This window comes from Lactuca saligna, chromosome 5 (genome assembly GCF_052625555.1).
Source record: "Lactuca saligna cultivar CGN05327 chromosome 5, ASM5262555v1, whole genome shotgun sequence".
Taxonomy (NCBI): domain Eukaryota; kingdom Viridiplantae; phylum Streptophyta; class Magnoliopsida; order Asterales; family Asteraceae; genus Lactuca; species Lactuca saligna.
Window position 1 is genome coordinate 121,821,400 of NC_136421.1, and position 9,723 is coordinate 121,831,122.

Genomic DNA, 9,723 nt, shown 5'->3' on the forward strand with positions numbered 1-9,723 from the left:
TAGGCCAATTGTGTGAAGTGTTTGTCTTGATTAGAATCCGCTCCATCTCTTGGATGTTTGACAAGGGAGTCTTATAGGTCAAGAGGACAGTGGGAGTCTTAAAGGTCTTGAAAGTCTCAAGAACTAATCAAGAATAAAACCTGAAGTTCTTCTCTAGCACACGACTTAAGGTTTATAGCCTATCGTGTTAACATATTCTGTGCCCATTCCAATCAAAGTTGGCCTTGCATATGAGTTCTTAGAGTTCTCAATTGGTTGCACAACAACTTTGAAGCAATGGCAGGCCCTTGAGCTGCCAGGTGGCAAGAAGTTAAGATTGAGTTCAATCCATATGAGTTTGGATTTGTCATTATCCTTGTCTTGTGACTATGGTTTTGACAATTCACATGGATAAGAACATATACACCATTAAATCTAAGTGTCGTAAGGTTTCTCTCTGATTCATGAAAATGATGGTGAGGAAACACTTTCATTAAGTACATTTTAGATAGATAGCAATTGTGATATTTGCATTCTCAAAGTCGTTAGTGGAGCGTGTGTGGTTTACTGGCACACTAACCTGGACTTGTGAGAAGTGGCAAAAAGGTCTAAGCATTATGATTACGGCATCCCTCTTCATAATTGTTTAGACACACAAGTGTGCTATCTAAGGGAAGGTGTATGTTTTTGATAAAGTCTTATCCAAACAATCTAGTATCAGAAATCTGAACTTTGGTAAGAAAGTCAATAAAGTATTGATTTCTAGAAGTCCAGTTGATTTCTGAGTACATGTCAAAGCTAGTGGGAGCATAAGTGTTATGCTAATAATCATCATGTTAGTGGGAGCATGATAATTATGATAAAGATTGCAAGTTAGCAATGTTAATTATAGAAAACAAAAGGTTTCAATTGGGAAAAAGTTGTTTTGCTATAATTAAGGGAGAGGAAATTATACTTCATCTCAGATCTATGGGCTTAGATCTTGAGGTTTTAATCATTTAGTCAAGGAAATATATATGAATTTCATGTTGGAATGGCTCAACATAAGGAATTATGTATATGGGTCCATTATTTGCGTTCTTAAAATTTGATTATGATTACGACATCCCTTTTCATAATCTGAATTATGAGAACTTGGCAAATAGAAATGGAAATGTTACAACAAAAGACTGGTTTAGTCTTTATGTGAGACATCATGAATCGGGTCCCATATGCTTCAGATATAGGATCGATTACATGTGCTATATTCATCCTTTCTAAAATTTTCCAAATGCCTGGGGCATTAAGAAGGGAAAAGGTTTAGAACTGGATATGACTAAAAGGATTAAACTATTGTCGAGGACAATCTAAGGTTTACCAAAGATTGGTTTCTCAAGGACAATTGGAAGTATAGTGATAATTCTGGAAGGACCATATTGACATAATCTGTAAGGAGGCAACTCTTGTTCAGAAGTGATAGTCAAAATGGAATCTGGAAATGTTTCAAAGTTAGAATTTTCAATCTGTGTAAGATTAAGGAAACTTAATGCAAGAAGGATGTTTCCAAGGAGCCGATCTCCTTTGGAATGCTCTGTAATGGTTGTTGTCAAGACTTTATGACTTTGTACATAACCATTACAAGAGGATCAATGCATATAAGTTTAGAATCTAACAGATTTCAGTAAATGGCATGAATTTGGAATTCTTGCATTTGCAGTAAGGATTTAGGAGTGTGAAAAGAGAATCATTGAAGTTATGTTCAATTGATCTATTTCACAAAGTAAAGATCATAGACGAACATAGTATGCATACTTGGTGTATGGCATGACTAGTGTTTAGAAAACATAGTGTACATGCCTGGAGCATGGGACAACTATTGTTTTAAATTCAAGAATAAAGTTGATAGCTAGAACAGTATACAATGAATAATGTGTAATCATATGGTGATAAATAAAAGGTGTTTTATTTATGTTCATAGGTTTTGATACCATATTGGATTCAATTATTATTGTGTTTCACTTTGCATGTTTTGACTTCCCGAATAAACTAGGTTATTCTTCCGGAATGACTAAGTTATTCAAACCATCCACAGTCGGTCATATGTTGGAAGTAGATATGAATTAAGACTGTCATGGGTTGGCTTGTAGAGGTCTAAGGTGTTGGACAAAGGGCTACAACACTCATGAGTGCTCATAAGTTCTGAGTATTGGATTCAACCCGCGCTCATTGGAATCACTTCATGGATTTTATCACGAGTGATCATGAGACGATAATATCTTATATTCTTCAAACCTAGAGATATGAGTTGTTACTATGAGTTGGTTGTACATTGATTGCACGAAACCGCATTTGGTAACTCAGTGCTATAAAACGTGCCTTTGTGTATGATTCAACAAGTAGTAGAACAAGCCATATGAGTCGAAGTTTATCCATTCCTTTTACCTTCGGGATAAAAGCGATATCCGTGGGCCCCTCGATGATTTGATGATGACAAATGGAAGTGCTCGGCCGGGCCAGGACTGATTTGATTTGTTCAATTAGTCAGTCGTCATAAATCGGAAATCGGGAAACAACAAATGGATAGAGAGAATGATTATAATCCATGTCTCAGTCCATATGATATCTAGAATGGAGGAATATATGATCCCTTATCTAATGGAAAAGTCATTGACAAAGGCCAGCGTTTATCGACAAGGTCAGAGTTCGACAGAAGCTTTTGAGAGCTACAATTGCCAGTTGGTTCCTGAAGTCATACGCAATAATAGTTTTAGACTTATCCAAGTGGGAGACTGTGGGATTAATGTCTAAGTCCATAACTATAATTGGTAAGACTTGACCCGACCCGGCATGGTCCATTTGGGTTGCATGGCATCATGCACTTGGATAGACTATAATGAGAGAAATAAGACACTTATGGTTATTAATATATTTTAAGTTCTAGTATATTAATAATAAGAATAATAAGATTATTTAATTAGTATTGATCAAGAATTAATCTAGGATTAATTAAGTGATCAAAAGAAGACTAATCAAATATATGGGTTGATTGTGCAAATCATCCATACTTATATAGTGGGCTAATGCTCCATGGATTATCTAGTTCGGCCAAAACCCATATGATGCTCCATGGATGCTCCATGGTGTATTTGAACCCATGGATCCAAGGAAATGGAAAGTCATGACAATTAGGGTTTACCCTAATTGTATAACTATATAAACATCTTATTCTTGATCAAAATCGGCCACTAAAAAGAGTGAAAGAAAGGGCTAGCCGATTTCATGAAGTGTAGAATTCTCTCAAGTTATTCCAAGTGTATTTGGTGTTGTGTGAACCATTTGAGGTGTCACACTTGGGGCACTAGGCACTCAAGCTTCATGAAGACATTCTACATCAAAGAGGTATGTATTCTATCTTGTTATATTGATAGTTTTGTATGCTAGATTAGGATAATACCTTGGATGTTCATATTTGCATGTATAATAGAGAAAACATAGATCCAAGGTATTTAGGGTTGCATGTACACTTAGGAGTGTTAGAATGCTCAAAACCCAACACTAAGGTTGTATGTAATTAGGATGTTATAGACTTAGAATCTGTGATAAGTTTGCCTTACCCCTATTCTGTGTGAATTTGGAAATTAAGGTCACTTATTCGAAGGTCTATCCTATTTAGATTACACATAGCTGGTATGCACTTCACAAATAGCGATGTAACTAATGAAGGTTTTCTAAATAATTATCTAGATAGCTCGTCTAATAATTATTCTCTTACCCTTAAATTCTCGCATAGAAAACATAACTGGACTCCATCCCCTCGACAACCAGTACCTTCCAAATGAAGTCATAGCTGGTTGGTTTGGTGAATAACCAGAGAATGATCATCCTTTTCCTCTTGAATGATCACCATGATGAAGACTTTTCGTATGATGCTAACTCCAAAGCAGAGGTTGAAAACCTACCCCGAGCAGCTCCCTTCCCAATTCCTAACCCTCGTCCGGCTTTTTCATGACCCGACTCTGAGTGAGTGGAATGCTTGGAAATATGGAGCCAAGGACAAGATCAATCTATGCTATTTGATGGCGACCGAAGCTTTTCCGACTTGAGCAATGGGGGCTCAGCAGATAGAGTCTTGCCAATCTTGGTCCGCAGAATGGGCCGAAAGGAGATTCAAGGCAGGACAGCCCTAAATCAGATTACAGAAGTAGTCGCCTATGATAGAATGCATACCCTCCGCACTGTTCGTCTAGAAGATGCTCACGAGAGGTCAGAGAGAAACCATGAAACCCTGCTGCAAGCACTGGCTGAATCACGAGCTGAAGTCATAGGGCTCCGAGTACGCCAGATGGTGTACGAAAGACACCTACTTGACATGGAACGTCAATTGGCTGAACTAAGAGTTCACCAGAGTGATGACCGTCGCCAGTAGTAGACGCTTTACTTTATTTCCTTATAAAGAAGAATCGTAATTTTCTGTCTATACCTGATGTGGCATTTTCTAGGAAATTTTCTTGTTCTGTAAGTACTTTAGTTAGGTCTTTAGGCTGTTAGGAACTATCTTCTACGGATATGATGTAAGACCTTTACAAGGTCATTTTCCAGAATCCTTACATCGTGAATATCAAAGATATTGACAGCCGGCTAACTTCTGTGTCATTCTTCATTCAAGTACTCTTATCATACTTTCATTGGAGTCTATATGAAACATGCTTTAGTCAAGCCATTGGACTATAGCGATTTATCTCCGGAGACACTTCCAAGCCTCTTTCTGTGGTTGGATCTTGTTATTCACCAACCCATGATACCTCAGCTCGAACGACAAACGTCTTGCGAAAATTCTACGAACATACTCCCATTCCGTACTAGGACTGCATCATAGGGATGTAGGTCAAACCTTCGCGAACATATTTTCATTCTTTACTAGGACTGCATCATAGGGATGTAGGTCAAACTTTCGAGATCATACTCTTACTCTTTTCAAGAACAATATAAGTACATCAAGGGTCAACCAGAATCGCTCACAAAATCTTTATTCTTTCGTGTTAACAAAATCATGTCATCATCCGGAAACAACCAGCCAAGCAACGAGACCTCTGCTTTTCCTACGGACGCCGCTACATTTCAAATGGCAGTTACAGTTGCCGCAGTAGCTGCCGTAACCGCGGTCCTTGCACACCGTAGCACTAACAGCACAGTCAATGCAAGTGATGGGAACGAAGTTTCCAATCGTGGTATCCATCCAGGAAGTCGTCAAACAATAACAGTCATAGGCTCGCAAAGCCGAAAAACTGAAATCAAGAAACGAAAGCGTCAAGCCCGGAAGGAACGCAAGAGATCCCAAAAGCTGGCTATACAACAGTAGCAAGTGGAAACCCCTGCCATCCCAGTACCGAGCAGGCCATACGAGGGAAAACTCCCGAAGTGTGATGAGTGTAGTTTCCATCATCATGGGGCTTGCCATGAGATGCAGTGTTGCAATTGCCTAAACATAGGGTACCATGCTCGTAACTGTGGAGCACCGGCACGACCCATCACTCAAGTCCCTTTCATCGGGACTAAACCTGCACACAAGATTTGTTATAGCACCGAACGATTTAAGAAGCAGTTTTCAAAGTGGAGTAACGAGGAAGGCACTCGTGTCCACATAACATTGGCTAAACACTGCAATCCCGTCTCCAAGGCTAGTACTAGCCAGTCATGCCACCAATTCGGTGAAATTGGACACCTCCAGAAGGATTGACCGATAACACAAAACTCTGGCGCAGACGGGAAGATTCTTAGGATCACAGTCGCAGGAGAGCCTGCTCCGGAACCACGTTAAATGTAATCTAGGCATTTTGTTGTAACAGACTTATAAACTATCTAAAAATAGTGCAACTAGAGTCTTACCTTTTGCGAGATCCTGTCTGTATAGGAATTCTCGTGCTGCGTATACTTGTCTTTTGTAGTATATCTCTTTCGCAGCAATAGTCTTATGGTAAATCTAAAGTACTGTAACTCTATTCATGGTTGCACGGTTGAGCTTTGTCTGTAAACGTCTTATGTTCAAATCCAATGTCTTTAAGTTTCAGTATGATTTCGACATTATCATACGAATTGATTCAGTTTGATCCTCACGAAAACAGCTTCATACGTACATCTCTTTCTTCTATATCACTTTTCCAGCGAAACCGTCACATCAGAACGCCGAAGTACTCATTCCAGGCGTACCTATTAGTTATTTTCTTTCCGAAGAAATCCCCAAAGTACCACTCGTGCAGTACGTCAAGTTTAATCCAGGGATTCATGCGGTTGATCTATCAATGAAGAATGTATGCATAAGAGTGATATATAATCAAGGTTCTATAGGTTTAGAATTGATGATTCCACTTTAAATTCTTTTTCCCCGATGGGATGTGAAATTAAAGAAGAACCAGTTATTCAACTACCTTTTCAACCTTAATTATATATGACTCGTATACACGAAAGGGTGATTGTGAAACTAGGTATGAATTCTAATATGAACTTCAGGATGAAGAACTGCCTAAGTACGAGTAATCACATCATCATGAGAACAAGCATAGAACCCAGTACGACTCCCGTAAACAGATCACCTTATAGTTTAAACACCCACAGAGATACAAGAACAGTTTGGACAACTTAGCGAACTACACATAAATAGAATTAGAAGACTAGGTCTCTCACCCTAGAGAACCTCGGTCATATTCTTCCAGAGATCGACGGATCGCATTGCATGTACCTTGGTTATCGAAGACTCCGTCGAGATTTTTCATTAGAAATCGTTATCTCTGCCGCGCGTAGACAAAATGGTTGAGCAAACGCAAAGAAAGAAACTACTTCCAGGAATGGATCCCGGATCCGAATATCACCAGTTCGAGTGTTAGGGAAAGATGTCCGGAAGACTATCTCCTGAACTCGATGCGGACACTTCGAGTCCGTAGTGATACCCTTCGGATAGGACCAACACGCCCATAGCTTTTATGAGCTAAACGAGTAGGGTACGTCTTTCTTACCTGGATCAGTTCGTCATTTCTACATGTAATGACTTACTTATCTACCCTTGTAGTAAGAAGGAACCCATGGGAAAACATTTCCTTCAGAGGAACTTTTAGCGATCTTCTCAAAGCACGAGTTTTGAAATTGAAGAGTCAAATTTCCAAAGACACACTGTTAGTAATGTGAGAAATTATGAGCACTCTTGCAATTTGTCAAAACCGTTGAGCATTTATCGACATCAGAGACGCCGATAGTCTTTCGCCAGATTCTAGGTCTTACCGACCTACCGCCTTAGTTCATTCAGAACTCCTTGCAAGCTACAGAAACTCGTACGACTTTGACCCAGCAAGGGATGGCCTTTGACTGGGAAGTTACGCAAGAAAAGGAACCTTTAAGATTGCAAGTGAGTGACCAAGTTCTTTAGGATAACTCACTCTGGGAATGGCTTAATATGCTTCGTAAAGCGTGGAAAGCTAAATCCAAGGTAAGCAGGACCTCTGAGATTCTTATCAGAATCGGTCTTGTGCCTCACACAAACTAGACCTACTCCGCGAACTCAGTAACGTACTTTCTACTCTTCGCATCTCGATAGTGAAACCATACCTTTCCGTTAGGACTCTTGCAAGTCCACTCGTCGAGATCCTCGCCTTCGTATTAGAACCGTAGTGACCCTCGACCGAGAGGTCAAGCAGACGAAGAAACATCATCGCCAGTTAGTGAAGGTTCGTTGGAATGCCAACCGAGAACCCGTTATCACTTAGGTGCACTAGAACCAATCGATTAGGAAGTTTCCTCCTCACGACTCGATCATTCGAGCATACTTCCTTGCTTAAATTCTAATTTCGGGACGAAATTCCTTCTAACGGGGGGATAATGTGACAACACGATATTTCGAGACAATTTAATGTAAAACCAATCAAATTTAGGTCAAAATATAACTTTCCTAAAATCTTATTTGGGTTAAATAAAGTAGTAGGAATCGTATCAAGGTTTTCGTACATATAAAGAACCCTAAAATCCGAGTTATAACAAAAAAGTTATGACCAACCGAAGATTCTCGGCAAAACCAACAACACCGATTAAACGAAAAACGCGAAGTTTCAATACAATAGTTTTTAGCCTTAAGTATCTTAATGAAAATTATAGATAACCTCAAACCGTGAGCATACATAAAAAGAACGTCCAAATCTGACTTCGTATGAAGAAGTGATGATTTTTCCAAGATTCGGGTATAGCGGTAGACAGCTAAAAACTCGAAATAGAGCTCGAGATACTTTTGATCAAAACAACCTAAATGAGAATCTAAGGTCTCAACATTAGTAGCGCAACGATGAAAATTATGACGAAAACGGACATCGGATGAAGAAGTTATGGAGTTTTAACGGAATTATCGCGTCCCAGCCCGTTAAAAATAAATAATTAAAAATAAAGTCAAAATTAGCCAATGAAGTCTAAACGAGAGTTGTGGATCATGTTTTTATCTACGCGTGCATATAAATAACATTGCAAACGGAGGTCGTACACGAAAGTTATGGATTTTACAAGTTCAGGGTCCAAAATCCGAGGCTGTCAGGCCCCCACGACGTGGCACAGCTTGGCCGCGACCCGACAAGTGACTGAGGGCGTCCAATCAACGGAAGGGGATAAGGCTTGCTCCCCACGACGTGGCCAAACTTAGCCATGATGTGGCACACCAGAAAAGCCCCTATAAATAGAACTCTTGGGGTGCCGGGTTTAGGTGCTCCATTCTTCCATCTCTCGTGCTGAAACTCTGCGGTTAAGCTCCCGAAGCCCTCCCGAAGTCCTGGTCTTCACCTTCAAGTCCCGAAGGAAGGTTTTGTGTTCCCGAGATTCCCGAGATTCCTGAGATTTTCCCCCGCTTTCAACTCTTCCTGTCAAAGTTCAGCTCGATTCTTCTCTAGACTATTTCAAATCAACCACTTCAATCATGTGAGTTCATACCCCTTAACTAATGTTTTAAACTATTTTTAAATGTTTAATGGGGGGGGGGGATACAAGTAGAATCATGCTAGTATTATATCAATCACATGCGATTAATAAGTAGAATTACGCTAGTTATTACATCAATCACATGTGATTAATATACAGCATTCAAAAGATTTGGCTACTCATTAGCCGTTTTACCAAATAGTTTCCTTCAAATGATTTTTATAAACATTTTATATGTTTTAAACTACTTATTACACTGTACATCTTACTCGGTACATTACCTTTCAAACTTATTTACAACTATGTTTCAATCAAATGTTTCCTTATACTCAAAACTATTTTATCATACTTATGCCTTCAAATAGTTTTATAGATCGACATCAAGTCGATCTTTTCTTAAAATAATATTTATGTTTCAAATGTCTTACAAAATTTATTTATACTTTTATATTATAAATTGCATGCCTCTATATGTATAGTTATATAAGAAATGTTTAAAAGACTTAAGAAGGCTATCCACCCTATTTCCTTTTTGCGCCTTGAGATGTGGTCTGGTGGGATATTGGGTATTCGTCCGAAAGTTGTTTAAATATTAGTTATATATCATGTGTTCATATATAGTCATAAAAGGTCTTTCCAGTTCATCCCATGCCCTTAGTTAGTAAGGGTATACATCCATGACCATACGTACCAGTTAGACTGCTAGTAAACTACCATATGGGTAGTTTAGGAAGATACTAGAACCGTTACTAGAACGCGATATCATACAATGAGTCAGTTCATTCATGAGTCAATACTTTCTAGAACATTACATATACAACT